Below are 18,298 nucleotides of genomic sequence, written 5' to 3'. Positions count from 1 at the left end.
TTGTACTAGGGCTGGATGAACCTGAATGGGTTTGTACCAAGGCTCATGTGACACACAGTGCTGGCGTATCTCTCTGCTTCTGGGGAGAAATGCTGGATGCGGGGTTTTGAGGTCACAGAAACCCAAAACACTCAGCTTCACATTTGTACCTCTAGGTAGCAGAGAAGTGGGAAATGGGAGCTCTAAGGGACAAATGTCCCTGTGCTCCTGATTCAGCAACGCCAGCTGGACAAATGGAAGTGGGGAAGGATTTGGACAACTAATCCTGACCTCAGATCACAATCACAGGTTTCTTTACAGTGGAGGGAAAAACCCACAAGAACCCACTACAAAACCCAACATCTGGTCTTTTTCCCTGAGCCCTACCTGGATATGAGGTACATATGTGTATACGATATTTTTTCCCATAAAGGGCAATTCATTATGCCATGAACAGGGAAAATCAGCTGTGCTCCATCACTGTCCCAGGGACTTTAACAAGTTTTGAGTCATATCTGGGAGGGATAACAACTGTGGACGTGAAGCCCTGGCCTTGAAGAAGAGATGGGGGTACACTTGAGGATGCACTTCTGGAGAATATCAAAGAATAAATGACCAAAACTGTACCAGAGGCAAAAAAAACCAAGGTAAGAAGCTGCCTTTTTTTCACTTAAGTGCCGTGTAAAAACGTGCATTAGTTGACCTGTTGGCTAGAAAGATTAAAGGGTCTGGATTAAATTGTGCCAGAGCCCAGGCTCACATGAAATGGCACAATTCTGTTAACTTTACTGGAGCCTCAGAAATTTGCAGCAGGTAAGGATTTGACTTCTTGCCAAGTTATTACTTTGGAAAACTCCCATTGACATCTCTCGGGTTAAGGACAACTGTGTTCTCTATCTATAGACATTGTAGACTCAAGATTGAAGAGCATAATCTTGGCTTTAAACAGTGACACAAGCATTACATGAAATTGTTTCAGAATTGAAACAATATTGAGCTGGAATGTTCCGTATTTTAGTATTTCTGAAGAAAAATATGAAAAACTGTAGGTATCACAGAGAAGAAATTACCTTTGAATTCAGTGTTCTTTTTGCTCAGCTTCGCCTTTTTTTTTCCTGCTCACTGTATTTCACAATATTATGTCCCAACTAGTTTAACATCAAGTGTTTGTGGAAAACAAATAATGTGTGCTTATAGTCGGTAAGGCTGAAACATGTGCTTTTAGTACTGAAGAGAAAAGATGTTGCCATAATCTGATAGTTATTCAAAAGAAATGGAAAGCCTTCTAACAAAGAGAATGGTCTGGGTTGTTGAAAAAAGATCTAAGGGTAATTTTTGTTTCACTACTAAAAAGAGTTGATGATAATGAGGCTGACATTTGCCAGTTGTTGTTCTCTATTTTTTACTCAGAAGGAATCCTAACTAGCCTTATGGCTGTAGTTATGGATAAGGTCATTTCTGCTTCATTCTTTTTTTGCTCCTTTGCTTCATGGTGGATTTGAAATGGAGTTTGGTTTGTTTTAACAGTTGCTACTCATTGCTTCCAAAAGTGACTGACCTTTTAAAACACAAGGGCTTACATTCCATTTCAAATGCGGGGGGAAGGGTAGGGAGTGTGTTTTTGTGAGCATGGGGCAGGAAGGTGAGCAAATAAACCTCATTGTATGGGGAAAATTATGTTTATAGACAGGGCGAATCCCATGCTCTGTGGAGCAAAACTCTCCTGATAGGGAAGGGCAGGCCGAGGCTGGCAATGTGTTCTGTATTCTCATCCTGGTGTTTGTAGGGCAGGGTCTGTGCCCTGCAGCACTCTGGTGTGCACAGGCAACACCAGTTTTGGAGACGGGTCCTTGTATGTGTGCCTGTAACGTTATGCAAGTGGAACATGGGTCCTGGAGTTTGCAGGGAGAGCACAGTATTTTCCTGCTTTTGACCTGAAACATTTCTGATTCCACTTTTTGGAGTGGAGCTGAGGGTACTGGCAGTTCCCCCTATCCTTCCAATGGCTGGCAAATTCAAGCAGATGTGTACTTTTTCTTCATTTGCTGGCTGATGTTTCAGAATGGACATAAAAAGACTGAAGTCCTTACTGTGGTACTCCTCAGTTAGAAACATTCCCCTTGTTCCACCACTTTCCAAATAGGCACCGTCACTAAACAACAGGAATTTGGTAATTTGTTGAATATGAATAAATTATGATCAGGTATGTTTAATTATGAGTGGGGATGTGTATGTGAGAGAGCAGAAGATACTTAAAGGAAATATGATATACACAAGGGATAGCAAATTAAAGAAACATTCCTTAGTGCTAAAAGCCATAAACTGTCAGGAATTTCAGTGATTTGTCACCTCTGCATTAACCACTGACTCAAGCTATTAATGATAACAGCAGGTAATTACAGTGCCATCCTCTAACAAAGAAGTTGTTATAGCTGGGTAAATAACAGGCCCTATAAAATTGTCTTAAGTTTGTGTTTGCACAGCACACAGCATTCGGTGAGCTCCTGTTAGCTCTGGAGATGTTTGGGAAAGGGAACTTATTCTTTTATGTGTTTTCTCTTGTAATATCAGGGGAAGAAACAAAAGGTAAAAAAGCCCCCAGATTGTATGACATGCTTTAAAGTGTCTGCTGCAGAGGGATAAAGCCAAAATGGTCTTCTCAAAGCCAAAGGCAAGTCTGTGGGATTGCCACAGAGCTTGCAATAGTTGAGCTGCAATTTCTTCCAGTGATGTGAAGTATGGCAGTACATTTTTATAGTCACACTAATGTTCTCTACACTTCATTCCTTGTTATTTTCCTGGCAGCAACAAAGTCCTGATGGCTGACACAGAAGTGGGGAGTGAGCACTGAGAGCATCCTGCTGGAGCTGTTCTGGTGGCCACAGCCACATGAGACAAGGTTGTTACTGACAGCAGACACCAGCCTCGTGTGGGCAAACAGAGTTATCCTTGTCCAATTAGAGATACCTGAAACCTCCAGCCAGGAGAAGTGGTGAGTGCAGCTATGCTGCCTCTCACATCTGGAGCTCTGCTGGACCAGCACAGGGAGTGTTGTATGGCTGGAACAAAGCAAACATCACAGCAGGACAGGCTGAGGCAAAGCCCCAGGGAGTGTTTCATTCCTGGCTCAGGAGGTCCAGCCTCTGCTGCTTGTCCTGGCTGTGGGAACAACTCCCTCTTGGTAGCAGTGAGCAGCGGGAGGTGACAGTGCCCACGCTCAGCCAGCCTCCCAGACAACAGGGGACAATGTACACCTCTTCCAGGAAAGACATTTCCCCTAATAAATACGGACAGGAAAAAGATGATAAGAATAGGCTGGTTTTCTACTTCTAATTAGTGCTTCACACTTAGAATATTGTGAGCATAAAACATCTTGTAGAATAAAAAATTATCAGGACAACAGCAATCATCAGTTCAAGTAATAAAAAAGCTCTTAAGTATTAAAAAAGGGATCTAAAATTAGACTTATTTAATGGGGTTTTTTTTCCTAGAGAAAGTTTAGCATTTCATGCTGTACTAATGTTTATGTGAGATACATATAAAGTATTATCAGTTGAACAGTATTAGTTACCACTGAAAGCCTCTATCTCCTTCAGCTGAATCTGCTTACCACAAACAAAGTAACTGAGTAATACACTTGCTTAGATTCCAATTCAGTTTAGAGAAAGGTTAGAGATGAAATTGCTCTTGGCCTTGATCAGTGTTGAAAATATTGATCAAACTACTTACCTATCAAAAATGAAAGGCTTGAGTATTCTTTGAAGATCGAGCATTGGTAAGGATCTGAGGGGATGATTCTAATAAGTTGTTATCAAGGATTTTTTTTTTTTTTTTTTTTTTTGCATAGAGACCAGTGTTTGCTAGAGAAGGGAAGGCTTTATTAAAAAAAAAAAAAAAAGTATTTTTTTTAATCCTTTTTTTTTTCTTGTGTATACACAAATGTCTACATACTACTGTGTTAGTTGGCAGAGCCCATTCAAGGTATAAATTGTGTCCAAAGGGCGACAGGGCAGTTCTGGGAGCACAGGGCCTGCCCTGGGGCTGTGTCCCCAGGTGGTGACAGGGATGGTCCTGGGAGCTCAGTGCCTGTCCTGCCACCCAGCTGCAGTACCTGCTTCTGTGGCCACTTCCTTCTGACATAAACTGCACATGGCTCACCTAAATAAATGTCCCCAAATGTTTTTATTTGAGCAGTTCCTTCCAACTTCTCTCCCCGCGGTTGAACTTCTGGTCTCTGGCCTCCTTTGCTCCTTATGCTGTTGCTTCTTGCTCCAGTTTTCCTGCTTTCCTCTCTCCCTTCTGCTGATCCCACTGTGCATCTGTGTTTTGGCTGTGCTGATTGTATTTCCTTGTTTTTTTGTTCTTGTTGGCCTTTATTGCAATAAGCACAACAGTGATTGCTTCTTTGTTGACATATGTGAGATGAGATATGACAATGCATTATTTCACTGATAATTTTCCTCAAAGGATTATCTCTCCAGGGTGAAATGATTGTTTCCTCTGTTTCAGATTAACCATGCTAGCAAGGAAATATTTCATGCTTCATTACTACCATTAATCTTTCAAGGTGCCCCTCTGAATGAAAATCCATTGTTTTCTCTAACAGAGAGGGACAGCAGTACAAGTTATCCTATGTAATTACACTTCTAACAGATGTATCTGTCAGGTTGCTCGGTGTTTGGTAACATAAAATCACTGAGTATTACATTGCAATGCAAAACACAGTTCCAACTAGGTATGCAGACCTGCAGTTTTTCTCTTAACTCTAATAAAATGTGATGGTTCTTCATCTGCTGGAGTGCATGGGAAGTGTATTTACCTAGCAAGACTGAGGGAGACTCTACCTTTGACGCTGTGGCAAGAACACACATGGTAATGGAATGAGACTGGAGAGCAGGAGAGGGAGGTGAAGTTCAGAACCCTTTGGACTTGGGAGCAAAAATCCCTCTTTCTCTGGAGATAGGATCAGGATCAGCCAATGTTCCCTCTGGCTTTGCTGTCTGTTTGCTGCTGTGGGCGATGGTGACCTGCAGTCACAGAGGCTGCAGTTTCACCCGAGGCAGTCAGAGACCTGATTTCTTCCTGCACCCTGCCCCTTCAGGATTCAGTGCCTCTGGAAGGCAGCACTTCACGTTCTGCAGCAAAAGGAAGAATAATTTTCAGATGCTGCTCGCTCATTTCTTTAGGTACTCTGGTAGTTTTGTGAAAGCTTTGCATGAATTAATGTGTAGGATGTGCCGAAGCCATTGTGTTGCTAGCTATGGTTTATAATTTCATCCTTTTCTTCTCCTACCAGGAATACTCAGGTGTAGGACAGCACTGCAAGGCACAGATGAGCTCTGAAGGCAATAATCCAGTGTGTTTGATCAGCTGTGTGTGCTGTCCTGTGAGAATTGCAGTCTTGTCAGTCCTGCTGCATCTTCCAGGCTTTTGTGTTATTTATTGCCCATAAAGCAAATCAAAGCACTCCTTTGCCACTGACACAGAAGGGAGGGCTTTGAACTAAGTGCTTTGCCTCTTACAGCTTTCCCTGTGATATGTTTTGAGATTTCTAAATGCTTATACAGGAATTGTCACTTACACCGAGGTTTTACAGTGCTTAGCAACTTTCAAGCTGATCTGAGGATTGCTAAATAATAATTATATCATTCCTTTCTCTTCTGTTCTCTTTCTGTTCCTTTTGCTCCCACATGTACCCATCATGCTCCTACAGTTTCCAAGTCAAATATTAATGTGCTCACACATACTGGAATTAAGTTTGCCTGTACTTAATTTAGTTTCATTATGTATTACAGCTTAGCTAGCAGGCACTGAGGTCTCTCTGCACCACAACTGCCTCAGCCTCTGCTCCCAGCCAGCTCAGGATTCTTCTCCTTTTCCTTCCTAGGAGTGGATACAGCAGACTGGGGAGCACAGAATTGATCCCTGCTCTCATGTTCCAGGTACTGACCCTGGCAGTACCTGGGAAAAGGAGGCAAAATCTTTGAAATGCTGTGATAAATGTTCTCAAAATACACAGAGCTTAAGCTCCAGACCCTTTTCAGGGACTCCAAAACAAAGATATAATTAAGACTTTTAAAAATACAGCTATGAGAACATATTTGAAAATGTCCTTAATGATAGGAATCCCTGCTCTTATTTAGAAAGAAAAATTTGTATTTCTAAGCAAATGCTTTTTCTGAAGCTGAGTATTTGCAACCTACTGGGCTTTAGTCCTTGGAATCAGAGGTTTACATATCCATAGATTTATCACACTGCTTGAAATGACCATGATTATAATAAACCATGAAAAAATTAAACTTGAAGATTATTTTGACAAATTCGACTCCTGCTTCCTCTACTCTGCACGCTCAGGAAAATGGATTCTGGTTCTCATGGAGAGATGAATTTTAAATTAGAATACCTGGGTTCATAAGGAACTGTGCATCAATTGTAACTCTCAGCTGGAAAGCAGAATGCTAGTTAGTATTTTTTGTCTCTGTATCAAAACATTTCAATCCATTTCAGGTATATTTTTCTTTATTTAGAAAGCTGGTTACCTTTTCCAAATATTTTGAGACAGGTTAGTTACTGTAAAGAGGGAAAAATCCCACTGATTATTTTTATTTTTCAATATATCCAACACTTCTGTCCAGTAGTGGTCTCACAGCACAAAGCAAAGTGTGGAATTGTGTTATTATATGTTCTATTATGTGTAAGGTCATTCCATGTATCCCCTCGCGATCTGTAACGACCTCCCGGGTTCTCCCATTTCCCCCCGCGGTCTGCCTTCCCGAGAAAGTGCCCAGTCACTCTGTTTACGTCTCTCAGACCATCTGTCAGCCACGCAGCGGGGTTGGGAGACGACCTGGCACCCTTCCATCTGTCCATCTCCCATTGGACCCCTGCACCCCACTGTCCCAGTCCCCCCGTGGCGTTATCTCATTGGCCGCCCCGGGTTTCCCCTATCGAGTACTTATAGAGCAGGTTGGGGATGCCCCGGTGCTTTTTCTCCCGCCTGGCCCCTGATCGCTGCTGCTGCCCGACCCGCGGGCTTTTCCTCCCGCCTGATTCCTGCGTGCCGCCGCGGGCTTTTCTCCCGCCTGATTCCTGCGTGCTGCCGCGGCTCTCTCTCTCGCCCGGCCCCTGACTGCCGCAACCGCCGCCGCTGCCTCGGGCGATCGCGGCCGCCTCGGACTGTCCTGCGATCGCTGCCGCAGCCTCACCGCCACCGTCGCTGCTGCCGCGGTCGCCGCAGCTCCCGCACGTGCCGGCCGCAGCGCCGCGGCTCTGCACGCCGCCTCTCTTGGATCGCGGCCAGCGCCGGAGCGCGCCGCCCCGCCCCCGAATCGGCCAGGCGGCACGGACAAACTCGAACTTAGCACGCAGCAGCATTTTCGGTTTTTGCCTTCCCAACCAAGCCGCAATAAACCGAGATATCGCCCGCGGGGGAAAAAGTCTCTCTCCTTTTATTCGCCTCGGGACTCGCCTCGCTCCCAAACCCACGCAGCACCGGCCGATACCCGCGAGGGTTCGCCGGAAAACACGGAAGTTGCCAGCGCTCCCCCCCCCCCCTCACGGAGCTAGCTGGGACAAAAGGGGGGACAAGAGAGCGCTAAGGCAGCAAAGCCTCCTTAAGAGGCTTGAATGTAAATAATGATTTCTAGTAATGACTACAGGATTGTTTTTATTGGAGTTTTAATAGCGATCAATGAGGTTAGACTGGAGAATACAAATTAAGAAGGGAAATTCAGGAGATTTATTCCTTCACTCTGTAAGACTTTGTAAGGGAAGATGAAGAACCCTGAACTGTCAGTCAACAGCCCAGCACTGAGAAAAGGTAAGACCATATGTGCTCAAGTCTCAAGACATGGTCCCTTTCCCTTTGATAAACAGAATTCCCATTGATTTCAGGGAGTTTGACCCCCATCATCAAAGTGCATCTCTGGATTAGCCTTGTCTTGGATTGAGGAGTTTCCACTGCAGAAGTACAAAGGATTTTTTTCTCTTGCAGTGTTACAAGCGGGGCCACGGCTTCCGTGGGGCGCCTCAAAGCTCCATGTGACAGCAACATATTTTATTGCTGAGAGCCTTCTTATATAGGGAGCTCAGAACTGCTGGGTCTCAACTGCTGATTGAAACGGCTGAGGGGTGTGATCCCCTCAGAGCCCAGCTCCTGACCAGAGAGATGTCTGCAGCCCACAATACATCACAGGTGAAGTCCCTGGGTAGATTTGAATCCAACCTATCCTTGTCCACCCAGGGACTGTAATGCTACATTGTGGTGCTCAGTAATTGCACTTATGAACTAGGTTATGCCAGGCTTTGTGAACTTGCTGATGATTCCTCTGGGGAGATGTGAGGTTTGGCTGTGCCTGAAAGTAGGGTAGTGCTACCCTCTGTTCTAATAAATTGGAAAAGAGAAACCATAAAATGTTACTGCTGGAGTTACCATTCCGTGGCCCACACACACTCAGCGCCCACAGATTGTGGAGGCAGATTCTGTTCTTTTGCAATCTCCAAATCTAGTGGAAACTTCAAGATACTCCTGAACTGACCACAGAAAGTAAAGTGTTATTTTCTTCTTTGGAAAGGTTGAGGAAAAGACTAAGAAACAAAGTCCTTATCTTTCTTGCCCAAGAAAAAATATCCAGTGACAATTTCAGAAAACGTTGCCTGAGGTTGTAACACAAAGAGAGGAATGGAAAGTCTCAGCACTGTTGCAAGACTCGTGTGATCATTGTTCCTGCTAGAGAACTCTGCTGGTGTATTTTACAGCAATATTTTAAAAAATATTTTTCACTTTTATTTCTTTAAAATGAATGTTCTTTTATGTGAAATATAAGGTTTGTGAATTCAAGGAATTCAAGTCTTCTGTTCAAGTCTAGACTTAGTTCTTACTGCATAAATTTTCAATTTTCCTTCTGAGTAGAGTGAGCTCTGTTGTTATGCAAAGGCTTCCATATTTGCTTTCACACTAAAGTTCCTGGGCAGTATCACCTTTATGCTGTGTATTTGACAGGAATACAAATAAGTTGGAAGAACTACAATTATTCCTTCTTCTCAAGGTAATTTCTAAGTAGATTAGTTCAGAAATGGAAAACGGAAAGAAAGCATTTAAATTATTTCATGTAGCTTGGTTCAGGATATTCCTTTGCAATCATTTTAGATTTGTAACACCTGTATTTTATTTCAAAGAAAGTTGACTCTGGATGATCATATTAATTAAAGCAGAGGGAATAAAAATGTGCTTGTGACATCCCTGCAGCATAAAATCTACTGTTGCCACACGAACAAGTTTAACGTGAAATTGAAATCTTTTGTCAAAGCCCTGAATAAAGTCACTCATTAATTATCATCAGTTCAACTCTTTTAGAATGGCAGATTTGGAGAGCCCAAACCAGCACAAGCATTAAACTAGTTTTTATTCCATAATCCTTCTATTATTTTTACATTATTATGAAGAGACACTGTGGCATAACAAAATGTGGTATGGTGCGTGTTTACCTATATTTTTAACTATTTTCAGGCTTTCTTCTTTCTCCCATTCCTTTAATTTCCCACTAATTGTACCCATGAGCCATGGACTGCCTCTCTGGGTGCCCAGGAGGGTTGTCCATGGTTGCAGCTCTCACTTCCCATGGGCCTGTGGAGATTACCAAATGCAAATCTGGACCTTCAAAACACTCCCTGCAAATGGCAAAAAATGCAGTTCTTTCTGTTCACCCCCACTGCAGTGTCTGACAGCAGGATCCACCTCGTTGATGGCAGCTCACAGGGGTTTTGGTGGAAGGGATCCTGTGTGGGGAGCAGGGAATGGGCTCAGCTGAGCAAAGCGGGCACCAAAGTCCTGCCGGGCAGTGCAGGGGGTCATATGAGAAAAAATAATTGACTTCTTAAAATGCATTTCAATGGCATAATCTGTCTTTGGCAGACTATGTGATGATATACATATCCGTATTTTTGCTTCTCACAATGGGGTAGCATTTACATACATTTTTCATATATTAACTTTCTAATTCTTACTATTCTGTGAATAAAAAGAGGTGCATAAAAAGGTTTTATGCACCTGTAAATAATTAAGTTGTTGCATATACAGTAATTTTATAATTGGCTGTGCTGGGGGGCTGGGCCTAGCTGGGGGACAGCAGAGCACAGACCTTTTTAGAGCCCTGTGACCAAAGAACAAGGCTGGGACTCCATTCTGGCCCCATTCCAGTGGGAATTCCTGCTCCTGCCCCTCCAGGAGAGCAGAGGGTGACAGTGGCACTGGCCAGGGAAGCAGGAGCCAAGGCTGCTCCTGGTGCCAGCAATGTCCTGCCCTCCCTGGTGTCATCTAAAGTGGCTTTTGCTGCCACTGTGCATGAAAGATTCTGTCCTGCACTGTTGGCAAGTCTGAAATTGCTGCTAGAAAGTCTGGCAGAATTTGTCTTTTAAAAACAGAAGCAAAACACCACCCGAGGAGAAGAGAAGGATTGCTCGTGGCCTGTCTTGTCTATCTATCTGCCAGTACCTAGGCTGGATAGACAGTGGCAGGTTTAGACCGTGATTTTCATCAGTGGCACCTATCTAAACCATATGGATCTGACTGAAAACCCTGCTCCCTTGATTTTTATTTACCAAGCTTTCCTATTTCCATATTATGCAGATAGTGGTTTGCAATGGCAACTAAGAAGTTAATCCTTTTCTTGGTAAGTCTGAAAGCTAAGAGCTGTGATTAACAAAATGACTAATGGAGTAGCTCTATTTAATGATTTTTTTTTCATTTTTAAAGAGAAAGCAATTATTGTGGAAAGAAATAAAAAAATCATGGACTAGAAATTTCTGCCTTTTCACTAATGTGAAATCACTTTCTCCTGATGCATTTCCTGAAACATTAGGGTTGTTTTTTTTTTTTTTTAGGTATGTGGCTTTTGGAAAGGCAGAAAAGCTTGACCAAATAACTAAATCACCTTAACATTTTAATGATTGGGAAGGATCTGCACAGAAATAATGTGCTTCATAGTGATTTGATGTCTTTAAGGCCACACCAAATCCTTTGTAGTCATAGAGCACCTAAACTGCTGCTCTCGGCTTCCAATCAGCTGTCCCCTTTTCTGAAATGCAGCTGGCCTCACTTTAGAGGTGTTGGCTGTTGGCATATTAATCAGTTTTGTTGCTAATCTATTCTAATAGGTGATTAATTATTTATGAAAAAAGATTCAATTTGTAGTGTCACCTTTTTGTGTGTTTATTTTTTTTTGTCATTTTATCACCTGAACTAAATGGACCCATAATTTTCAAATTCTACTATCTATCTGAAGTATTTTACTTTAGCTGGTTCCTGACTTACTTAACATGTTATGGCAAAATATATAGGTTGAATTTCCTGCTTGATATGTGCAAAGCATATTTTTCAGGTCTCTGGACATCTCTGTAGCTGTTTCACCATACAGCTGCGGGTTTCCCATGGTTTTTCCTGGCATGGATATGAGCACTGGAACAGCAGAGTGCCAAGGCAGCATCACTGGAAGCCCTTCCTTAACACCCTTTGCTTGAAAGGACCCATTTATCCCTCAGGGATCTTGGGAGCTGTGTCAACCAGAGCATCAGAGAGGGAATTCTTCCTCGTTTTGCCCAAGTCCACAGCATTTCTGTAAGATCCAAGAGTGGTCACTGCTGGCAGTGGGATGAGTTCCAGGAGGGATCCGTCTGTCCCCTTGCAGTGCTCAGGGTGTTTTGGGGATGGCTTCTGCCTGTCTTCCTGCTGAGAACAGTTACTCAGTTCCATGATGACTTTGCCTTGCAGGAACCTCTCCTTCCTGAAAAACCTCCTGTGAGAAGGGACTAACACCCTTTGGAAGCAAGGCTAACAGTGAGAGGTAATTAAATGTTTGACAAGATGTTTTGAAATCCTTCACAAGGAGCTGCCTTTGTATAATTAATAAACAGTATGGTTCCTGTTCTCCTGCCTCTTTAGAGATTCTGTGGAAAGACAGGAAGGGGCAAGAAATGGATGAGGATTTCCTTATAGAATTTCTCCATTTTTTAATACATCGCTTATTTTAGACAACTGACTGAACCAAGTTCCTCATTAAAGTGCATGAGCAGGCCCAGTCTGTCTGCCTTGTGCCTTGGCTGCATTGTGATCACTGATTTTTCCAACTCTGCTGATTCTTTGCTGGATTTCTGTTAAGATAATTTACATTTCTTCCTTCTTCAAGCTCATTTTTGTTCTTGTTTTGATCTGACTTTCGTACATTTGCTTTCTGACAAACATGACTCAAAATGTAGGCAATGCTCTTGATGTAAAGATTGGTCAGATGAGAAGAAATAATTTATTTTTAAAAATGCATTTCAATTTCATAATCTCCTTTTGGCAGTCTACGTGCTGACATACATATCCATATTTTTGCTTCTCATAATGAGATAGCATTTACATATATTTTCATATATTATTTTCCTAATTCTTACTCTTCTGTGAGTTATCAGCTTTATGCACGTTTAAATAATTAAGCTATTACATGCAGAGTAATTAGCTTTGTAAAACATCTACATTCATGGAACTGCAGAAGTTTTAAGGCAATACACTATTTACAATGCAAGCGAGGAAAAAATTACAAGCAGCAGACAAAATTAAAACACAAGAAAAATATTTGATAGCTGCAGTAAGAATAGCAAACACTTAGTAAATCAGTAAAAGATTCAAAATTTCAAACTAATAAAGCTTGCTTTGAAGTCAAAGAAACCAGCAGATCAGGTGAAATATAGAAAAATAACCCCAAAACCTTTCAAGATGGAATATAGCAGAAAAGAGCAGTTTGTAATGCAATCTTTTGTTAGAGAGAAGCAAGCAGGTGAGCTGCTCAGCTTTGCACCCCAAGGAGCTGACCCACGAGCAGGGACAAACCCCAGCTCCCTGCTGCAGTCCACTGTCACTCTGGCTATTCTCTTAACTTCCAGAATGAGTCAAAACCAACAAAAAACCCACAACCAAAGTCGAACAAAACCACAGGGAATGGTGTTGAAAAATAAGTTTTGGACTTAATTCTTCTGTATTTCACACGTGATTTATTTCAGATGACATTAGAGAGATGATTTCTTGGCCTCACTGAAGTCACTACAAGTTTTGCTCGGAGACTTTGGATATCAATTTTTTTAAGGTAAAACATGGAGGAATCAGTGGTGGTTGTTCCCATGGAGTCTATGGTTCTGAAATGATCCTTTCCCCCAGCTTTTTATAACTACCAATAGTGCCGTAATAAATGACTTCTACAGTTTCAATATTTGTGTTACAATAGAGCTCTTATATATATATTTTTTTTTCAAAACAGTGAAGAACAATCGTGGATGAAATATTATATTGGAGAGAAAAATCAGGATTTTAACTCGTGGGAGGGTAGGATTACACCATTCATTTTTCTGTCTTGCTCTTCCTGTTGGTATAGGGTTCTATGGGAATTAAAGACTAAACCAGAGTTACATTTTCTCATATGAGAAAAAATTTAACAGCCTTTTTTCTCAGAAGTCTTAAGTAATCAATACTTGATTATATGGAATATGATTTATAATTTGAAAGCTGTAACTATTTGTGTAATCTAACCAGTTTTGTCTTGATTCTTGTGTGGTAGCCCTACAAGTTCATCAGGCTTCCCCTTCACATCTGAGTTGAAATATCCTCTATTCTGCAGTAGTAGTTGGAACACGGACTCTGTGAAACCAGCATCACTTCTGGACAGTATCTCCTGATAATTCTGAGATTAATTTGGTAGCTCCTGCAGAAGTTCCCCATTTTCATAGCTTTAGAGCTCTCATATCTGCTAATGATGGAGGACCTGAGCCCCTTCTGCTACTTTTCCTTAAATATCACACCAGAAGGTTTACAGGGAAGGTGTTTGTAGACAATTCAGTAGCGATAGCAGAACACAGTGAAAAAGCAACCCACATTTGACAACTCTGGTAGCATTCAGCAGTAGATCAGCTCAATTTTTGCAAAACCTAATGTATTGTTATTATCTTCAGGGCCAAATTTTGTAGTTCTTTCACATGTGAAACTGTCTCTGATCTGGAAAGATGAATAACAGTTGCAATATATCTTCACTCTGATTTCCTTGGCTTCAGTTTTCCTAATTTTTCCCTCAGTCCTTTCTACCTTGTCATTCCCAAGAGTTATCTCATAATGTGCTACTTCATCAGATGCCTTTTTATGTATGCTAATCAACAAAAGCACAACTGTAAAATGTTATGGCAGGATGCTGCGTTTACCAGCCAGTAATTAACTCATGTTCAAGACTAAGCACAACCAGTATGGAACTTTTTTCCATGGCACAGTATGGCACTGGAGGACAACATTATGAATATAAAAAAAACCCAAAAAAAAACCCAAAAAACCCACACTGAAGAGTGACAGAGAAAGTTGTGTTTTGTTTTCCTTGGAATGCATTAGGCACAAACACATTCCTGGGAAATTGAGCATCCCAGTGAGAAGAAGAGCATGCCATGAGCAGGGAAGGTCCTGCCCAGATTCCCATCTCAGCGGGCTGAGTGAGAGGGAAAGGACAGCTGAGCAGGGAATGGATATCTGAAATTTCCAGGGAAGTGCTGACATGGCCAGAATTACAATCTGGCCCCAAGTCTTGCTTTTTTCATGGAGATTACAGAACTCAATAGACCTTACGTAGGTCTCATTTCTGATAATTAACAGTTTTATAACACATCTGAGGGACCACAGGCTGGCAGAATTTCCTGACGCACTTCCATTTATGCACAAGCATATTGGTAGTTCAGATTAATGATCCAGAAGTAGTAATTATGGTTCTATAATAGTTTTTGATGAGATATCAGCTCTCTGTCAAAGAGCCATTTGTATGACTAGGTAGAAACAAGACAGTGACTTTTGAATACATTTTCCCAAACAAAGACCACAGTACTGCTCTACTCACTGCAGCCTGTGTTGCATTTACCATGGCTATCTTTTGTTCATAATGAATTCAGTCTGGGACTTTTATGGCATTTTTTTTTTTTTTTTCTCAAGAGATTAATTTTCTGAAAATGCACTGAAAACCATGCAAATCCTTTTACATTTATTTAGGACATGAAAATATATACAGTAAATTGGTAGCAGACTTGTTGCCTATGTGCTGTACTGTTGTTCACTGAGGCAAAATGGGTAAAGGTGAACTACCACTATAAAAGTACTTCTACCATTGTTCTTCAGGATAGAATATGTAGTTCAAGTTGGCTTTGTTTAACTCCTACAGACATTTGGAAATTACATTTTTATCACTTTAAGGTTCGCAGAATCTGAACTTCAAATATTCACATTTAGAATGTCCAGGTGCTTGGATGATATTCAAGCTATATAGAATCCAGAAATACTTGTCAGAATGGGATTAGTATATTGCTATGCCAGAGCAAAGATACAAGGCCAATTAAATGGATCAGATCAATACCCGACAGCACCTTGTACATCTCGAGAGATTACAGGACAAAGGGTAATGGCTTCAGACTGAAACAGGGTGGGTTCAGATGAAATATGAGGAAAAAATCCTCCCCTGGGAGGTGAGGAGGCCCTGGTACAGGGTGCCCAGAGCAGCTGGGGCTGCCCCTGGATCCCTGGCAGTGCCCAAGGTTGGACATTGGAGCTTGGAGCAGCCTGGGACAGTGGGAGGTGTCCCTGCCATGGCAGGGGGGGCACTGGGTGGGCTTCAAGGCCCCTTCCAACCCAAACCATCATGGGATTCTGTGAACATGAACAAGTGTTCCTTAATGTAAGGAGAGAAATATAAGTGCAAACTCTACAAAGGAGGTCCTTCTGTACATTACTTCTAGAAAGAACTTATCAGATAAGGAAAATGGGGGAGAAGGGACTGTAGGCTGTAACATGAATTATTATAGAATAGTGAAGACTCCTAGATATCCTCTGTCCATTTGTCCATTTCCAGTGTTTTGAAATGTTTGATTGCAAAATAAAAATCACAACATTTTTGTCAGATTGCCATTTGTTTTCGGAGACAAATATTTGAAATTAACTCCACGTCACTAAATCCCACTTCAGCTCCGTGTACTCTGCTAATGTGCAACCAGAGGAGATTGAATGACTGCAGCTGTGATGCTGGGAACCCTTTATTCACACTACCCCATTTCATGAATTTAACTCCAATCTTCAGTTTGACCCGAGTCTGGTCCTCTGGACTGAGCCACAGCAAAGAGCTGGAGGACACCAAGTGTGGGCAGGGACCACTTTTGCTGCTTTGAAGTCACTCAACAGGAATCCAGTTCGTTTATTCTGTGTTTGCTCCAAAGTGTAAATGGGGCATGGTGGGCTGGGACTGCTTGTTTTGTTTGCAAAACAAGTCAAACTAAAGTGGCAACTTGTTAATTCTCAGCTGTCTTTTATCAAAATCTTCTTTTATTACCTAGCTTGCTGCTGATCCTACACTTATAATTAAAAAAAAAAAAAAAGGAAATCTTACACTTTTAATGTGCTTAATTTACAATATAGTCACACTTCTTTTCATTTATTTAGTAAAATGGGAACAGCCTTCAGAGAGAAGGAAAGTTCCATTTGAATGTTCTGAACAGCCTGTCAATCAATTTGCTTGGCATGGGGCAATGTGAAGTCACTTAAACCAAATGATGATCTGGGGGGTGCTTTGTCTGAGATGCTGTGTCCCAGACTCTGTGTGCAGCTGGTGGGTGGCCAGGAGCTGTGTCCACACCCAGCATTCCCAGCTCAGAGTGTTCCTGGAGCCCTGTCTCAGTCCTGGGAGGAAGGCAGAGCCTCCTTTCCCTCCCAGCCCATCCTGCTGTGATTGAGCTTTGGTAGCTGGGTGCTTCCATGGCTCAGCTGCAGGAATTCCCTTCCCACTCAGCATTCCTGGAGCTCCAAGGAGGGTGGTGGTCATGCTCAGCCACAGAGCTCCTGCCTGAAGTGTCCTGGTGCTGCTTTGGAGGTTCCTGTGGGATAACCCCCATGGATGGGAAGGAGCTGGAGGTCCCCTTAGAACAGGGACTGGGAATTTGCTTTCTCTTTCACTTTGGAGTTACATTTCTCTCCCATTCAAAGCAAGGCTACCAGCAACTTTATTGATGCTGCAAACCTCCAAACGAAGCAAGTAATATAATGATGTGCTTACTGAAAACATTTTTGGAAAAGTAAACAATCCTCTTGATTAATGGACAATTTTAACCTGCTCAGGGAACAGTCCATTCTTTATTGATCCATGGGCAGCTGAAACTGTATCACACTGCTTGATTGGTTTTGCATTTTAACCATATTTTTGCTTTACCTATTAATTGGTCCCTATCAAATTCTAGGAGATTTTAGAAGCTAATGATTTATTTTTTTTTTTTATAACAGTAACAGCTTTTCATATTATCACATCTAAATTGCAGTCTTTCTAAACTTAAGTAACTAAAACATAGAAGTTACTTTGTTGTTGCCAAAGACAGATGAAATGCAAATGTCAATCACTTGTTGGGTAACTGCTAAACAATCCTTACCTACTGAGTATTGGGAATACAAAATTTCACTGGGAAATTTGCAGTCTGTGCAGCAAGACTCTGCACTGTGAAAAAGCTCTGCTTCTTTTCCTTTTTATTTTGTTAGCCACTTTACAGTAGAATTTGAGTCACTTAGCGGGTAAATAAGTTCATTCTGAATTCATTGCCTACCAGAAGCTTTGCTGAAGTTTACAGTCCTTAAAAAAGTCAATTCTCAATTACTTGGAAGACCATCACTGTCCTTGGAAGTGCAGCAAGATGTAATTTTCCAAACCAGAGCAGTTTCACCAATGATATTCCATGCAAATAAATAAATAAATAGATATACTTAATCAGGAGTCCAGTGCTGTGCTACCAGAAAGTGAGGGGATGGAAAGGACACAGTAAGGATAACCCCATTCATGCAGCAGCCAAAATCTTTTTTGATTTTTAGAGAATGGGGTAGGATACCTTGTGTTCCAATGAACTATTTCTGCAACTTACTGTTGGTAATGGTCCCTCAATGTGTCCCTGGGGCTGTAAAAAAGGCAGGAGAGTTTGGCGGAATACTTCAGATTTGTCTCACTGAATGCACTTGGGAGAATTCTTTTTGCCTCCCCTGCAATGTTTGGCTCGGAACCATTTTATGTGGAAAAAGGTTTCTTGCTCACGTTTTAGTTGTATACCTAAACTTACCATTTGGGGAAATTGAGAGTAATTGCAACATTTATCACCTTCACAGCTAAAGGATTAGTGATTCTGGGAACTCAAAGCCTTGCAGTGAGCCAGGACACCAGAAACTGGGATATTGCAATAGCTCCTGTGTCAGTTATCCAACAGCAGTGTGGACAGTGTGGATTTGGAGATATCTTCTATG

The 18,298-nt window shown here is 41.9% G+C and overlaps 1 long non-coding RNA gene across 1 annotated transcript; it reads left to right on the top strand.

The window, feature by feature from the left end:
- Window positions 1-338: 338 nt before the first annotated feature.
- LOC140684732 (uncharacterized) lies at window positions 339-15,931 on the top strand. The gene is made up of 3 exons (XR_012057441.1): window positions 339-626; window positions 11,747-11,819; window positions 13,018-15,931. It is a non-coding gene; the product is annotated as an uncharacterized lncRNA (long non-coding RNA).
- Window positions 15,932-18,298: the final 2,367 nt, after the last annotated feature.

The sequence above is a fragment of the Taeniopygia guttata genome, chromosome 9 (genome assembly GCF_048771995.1).
Source record: "Taeniopygia guttata chromosome 9, bTaeGut7.mat, whole genome shotgun sequence".
Taxonomy (NCBI): domain Eukaryota; kingdom Metazoa; phylum Chordata; class Aves; order Passeriformes; family Estrildidae; genus Taeniopygia; species Taeniopygia guttata.
Note: the sequence above shows the minus strand (reverse complement) of the source record. Positions and strands in the feature narration are given on the sequence as shown.